The sequence below is a fragment of the Petaurus breviceps genome, unplaced genomic scaffold (assembly GCF_028583685.1).
Source record: "Petaurus breviceps papuanus isolate PSGF00001 unplaced genomic scaffold, PetGlider_PUasm1.0 90779, whole genome shotgun sequence".
Taxonomy (NCBI): domain Eukaryota; kingdom Metazoa; phylum Chordata; class Mammalia; order Diprotodontia; family Petauridae; genus Petaurus; species Petaurus breviceps.
In genome coordinates, this window is record NW_027187344.1 from 10,846,427 (window position 1) to 10,851,740 (window position 5,314).

Sequence of the window (5,314 nt, forward strand, 5' to 3'; positions counted from 1 at the left end):
TGTTGTCAGTCCTGTGGCTCCTAGGCTAATTTGTCATTAGGACTAATAGCTAACTCTACCCCCTTTTCTCTGACCATGTTGTGACCATGTACTCTGACCCTTGGTTGTGCTCACTACGGCCCTAGCTGTTCCATCCTTAATTTCATTCACCTCAAGTAACATGGGGCACCCTGCTGCCACCTGGGCTTTACCCACTGCTTTGCCATGGGTCTCTTCTGGGGCCTGGCTAGCAAAGGGAGTAGTTATTCTGGTATAGTAGATCTATTACCATATGAGATAGGCACGGATACAGCATGTGCCTTAATGTCTCATATATGCACACCTTAATGTCTCCCCCAAAAAAGTGGTATTGTGTCATTCTTTAAGTTTGCATGTTTAAGTAAAATTTAGTTCATTTTTAGAATTAAGTTTGTTTCCTTAGTTGGACAAATTAAATTGTCCTTTGTGATTGGATTCATTCCATTCTGTAAAGCTTAAAAAAAATTTCCAAGTGTACATGTACTGCAACAGGCCTTTCCTACAGAATGAGTCCATCCTTGCTACAGATACAGCTTGAAACCCCTGAACCAGAAAAGGCCTTCACTCAGAAATGTTAGCTTTAGAAGGAACTTTAGAAATCCTCTAGTCCAATCCCCATCATTTTATAGAAGGGGAAAGTGACTTATCCTGGGCCCCACAATGTCAGTGACAGAGTAGAACCCAAACCTTCTGACTCCAGTCCAAAGACTTTTTCTGCTCGTTTTATTCTCCCACTATATCATGCTAATCCCTGGTTTTCCAAAAAAGCCCAGAGCCAAGGATTCCTCTTTCAAGCCTAGGTTGGAAGAATTTCTCGTTCATTACTTGGTAGATGAACCTGCTGTTTTGGGGCACAACAATTACAAGGGTTCACAGGTGCTGGATGAGAAGACAAGAACCCAGTCCCTTTATCGAGTCTACACGTGGTTCTACCTTATTTTTCCTCCTTTTCATCCTGGGAGCTGGTGCCTAGACATCACTCCCGCAAACCCCCTAATACACAGAGATTGCAGCCCAACCAAGGCAAGTTTGGTGTCATACAGAAATGAGTTTTATTCTCAGCCAAGAGACAGCGCAACAGAAGTGACAACTGTAGCAATCACTGGTACAGCACCCGCACATCCACAGGAAGGGGGAGTGTTCTGCTGACCCAGGCACGGGTGAGACAGTGAGGCTCGAGGAACATCCAGGCAGATGGAACACTTGGGGGGGGGGGGGGATCCAGGGCAACAACATCCCCTTCTACTTGGGCAACAAAACCACAAGGACAGCAGATGGTCTGACTTCCAACCTGAGCAAGGTTGTGTTCCTATGTATATATATATATATATATATATATATTATATATATGTATGTGTGTATTTCTAGATATTTATAGAAGTTTTAGGTGGGAGAGATAGCACAGGGGGCATTTTTGAGCACAGGTTTTCATTAATGTCACACCTGGATATATGTCAGCTCACAACTATGACAGACCAAATCATAAAGAAGTTTGGGAGGGTAGCCACCATCAGTCACAGAACAGCAGTAGGAGGGTTAGGGACAGGGTGTCACCGAGGAGTAGGGAGCTGGTTATAGGTCGAAGGGGGGTCTAGGACTCTCAGGACGGGATGGACTTGCCTGACCCGCTCGGCTGGCAGTTGAAGAGAGAAAAGGAGGGGAAGAAAACCAATAAGGCAGGAAAACCATAGATGTGACCAAACCCCTTCCCACCCCATCCTCTGTAGCAGTTGGATAGGACAGAAAGGGAACTGGATTGCAAGGAGAAAGGAGAAGCAGCACTAGAATGGAAAGGGAAGGTATGGGCACCCAGAATTAACAGAATCTGGGCTTTGGCAGAGGGGTGGGAGAAGAGGCTAGTTGGGTCCCACCCTCCCCACCAAAGAGCCAACATTTCCCCACACATACATACACTCTCCACTTCACACACTCACTGCACCCAAGGTACCACACTAGAAGCCGCTAATCACATGCTGTGCCTCCTACATCCCCACAGGCCCAGACCTAACCCTGCTTGACCTAAAGAAGCCCAGAGAGCCCCTGCCATCCATCCCTGTTTTAAGATAGCTCCATGGTTTCTACCCAGCAAGTATCCAGCTGGAAATGTGGACTTAAAGCTTGGAAAACACTGGGTGAAGAGGGTTAATTCTAGAGGTGAGGCTCCAGGGGCAGGTGGCTGAGGATGCATTTGTCCCCTCAGCCAATGACCGCCTCCTTGGTAGGGTTAGAGAACCTAAAGTTTCCTCCCTTAGTGTGATCATGCAATGGGTGCCAGTGGCCTACAGGCCTCAAGGTTATAAGTCTAAGAGGGAAGGCTCAGCCGGTCGGGGGACAGCAGGTCGCGTAGGTGAGGCCGGGCCCTTCCTGCTGGGGAGAAGCAGAGTTAAGAGTCAGTGGGGCACAAATATATAGGAGAGGTTACTGGTGCTCTGAGCTGCTCTATTTTAGGCAGGGCAAGAAGCCCAGGTTGGGACATCTACCAGAGGCAGCCAGGAAAATTCCCAGGCCAGGTCATTAGGTAGAGCCTACGAGCTTAGGCTACTGCCGCTTCCTCTTTCTCCAACTGCTGGCTATCCCACAGGGTACCCAGGCAAAGGTCTGATTGCCCTCTCTGGCAACCCAAGAGGATGTGTCAGTCGCTGGATCATAAACAGTACCACACCAGGGCTAAGAAAGCTGCCCTTGGTTTGATGGTATATGCCCACCCAGGCACTGGCAGAAGAGATACCAGTAGGTGGGTGGAGGCCCCACTGGAGCCGCAGACACAATAAGCCCAAATGAACTGAATCAAGGGCATAAGGAGTTCTAGGTCTCTAATGGAATCACCTTTTTCAGGGTCAAGGCGGGGGTTGGGGAATACAGCTGATACAACTAACAGAGCAGCATGGTGTCCACAAAAGGGTCAAGGAACAAGGGAGTACAGAGCCTGTAGTGGTTCACACCATGGGCGTCACCCCTAGCACATTTGTTCCAGCAATCAAGTTTAAAGTGAATCCCAATGCCAGCCTCCAAGGGACCAGGAGCTTTCCACAATGGGACTGGGACATCTGGGCTGCTAGTGGTGCTTCTGTATCAACCTCATGGCCTTTTAATCACCACCTGGGTTTGCTGCTGCCTCCCAGAGCCACTGCTCAGATACTTAACACAACTGGGAACCAAGAGTATTATATCCTAGAAATACTCTAGAACCCAGATCACAGGTTCTCAGGTACTTTGCTATTCTAGATCCGAGAGTACTGAAAGGGAGGGGTGGAGAGGTATGTGTATCTCAGAGCCAAGCCCAAAAGAATGAAGCTTTCCCCAGAAAGCTGAGCTCTAACAACCTCTCAGCCACTGGGGTTACACCCCCACCACACTCTTCCAACACTTTGTCCTTTGACACCAGAAAGCCCCTGACATGACACCATGAGGAATCCCTAAGCACATAGTTTATGCTGGCTTTGACAGCTTCCCAGAGGCCCCTGTTTGCCTCAGCTAAGGGGGTACCTGCCTGCCCTGCCTTTCCTGGGCATGGCACCAAAGTTCTGAGACCCAGAAAGTGGGCAAACAGCTGAGAAAGGTGAGAATGAGTCAGGTGATAAGGTAGTGCCCATAGAGGGCCAAGAGGGTAGAAAGAAGAGGAGATCTGGAGCTGGAGGAGGAACTGGGTAGGACATCTGTTTGGAGCTGGGAGCCTGGCTTCCATGCCCTCTGCCTGGCCCTCTGTGGCTGCCCCCTCCCAAGGCAGGGAGCTGGCAAGAGTCAGGGGGCAGAGGATGGGACACATCGATTCATGCAGCACAGGCTGGGGAGACCAGCACCTACCGTGGCGGGAGTCCTCAGGGGTCACTGATAGTGATTCTGAAAGACAACACGAAATCAACAGGGCAGTTCACATTGATCAATGCAAGGGGCCAGGCTGGGCTGTTGGCAGAGGGAGACACACGCACACGCGCGCGCAACACACATGCACACACATGCACTGAGGTCCACAGCTTCGCATGCACACGCTGACACGAATGCCCAAAGGAATGCCAGGGACTCTTCCTTCCCTTCCCCCCCCCCCACCACAACCCTTTACTTTGCTCTCACTAGCCTGCGCGTGCAGCAGGGCACCCAGACATGCATCCACTCAGCAGGTATACAGGAGCACACACGTGGGCCTACTCACAACAAAGAAGCTTGCCCTTTCAGGAGCAGCAGGCACACAGAGGCATGTGCAAATGCTCCACAGGTGTGCTCACAGAGGGACACGCACCCTAACCAACACCCCCTGGGCCTTCATCTGTCATAGGACTCTCAATAACCACTCCCTCTGCTCCGCGGTGTCTGCTTGATCCAAGAAGCCTTGTTGGGGCACTTCAGGGCACAGGGGCAGGGGTGGTGCCCTACCCTTAGAAATGATGTCCAGCTCCAGGCTCCCCAGCCAGAGGCTGCCAAGCTGTAGGTTCAGACCTCTGAAAGGGGCCTTTCCTGGGGTGCCACATCTGGCTAGACAACTGCATGACCCCATGCCTTCTGTATGAAGATGTGCCCTCCCAGAGGTCAATGGGAAATAATGCCTGCTCCAGATCCTAAAATTGTGGCCTTTTGTAAATTCACACAGATTCTCAGATTGGTTCCCAGATCTTCCCCTACTTTCACCCTCTGCTCTAGAGGCTAGTTTTCTCACTATCCCCCACACATACCCTTCTCATTTCTGCCTCTGTACCTTTGTCCAAGCAGACCTTCCCCAGCTTCATTCTTAGAGCCCTGACTAGCAATTTTTTGCACATGGCATGCAGTCCTAGGAAGAAAGCTTGTCCCTAAAACAGCAGGAAGTTTCTATAATACTGAAGGTCTGGCTTCTGATAGAATAGGAGTTGGGGGGCGGGTGGGGTGCCACAGCTTCCAAGGGGAAGAAAGTGGACTGCAGGACACTCAGGATTTTCTATATTACTGAAGGACACTGCAGGTGGACAGGAAGAAGAAATACATCTCCAGGACGGGGCTGTCGGTGCCCTCTAATTTACTTAAATTTTTTTTTGCATTTTTTTAAAATTAAATTTTACTTTTTAATTAATGAAGACAAAGCTCCAATGACCTTACCCTAATTACTGTTCTGCTCCTCTTTATTCCATCCCTCCTCCTCCTCCTCCCCTCATATCTTTCAAGGTCCAATTCAAATACTACCTCTTTGAAGACTTTTCTCCAGCCCCCTCAAATCTCTCCTTTCTCTGAATTTCTATAGGACTTCTGGTCTGGACCACACTGTTTGGCTCTTAATTGACCTCTAATTGTTAAATATGTCTTAGCCACACTGTGAACTATTTGAGGG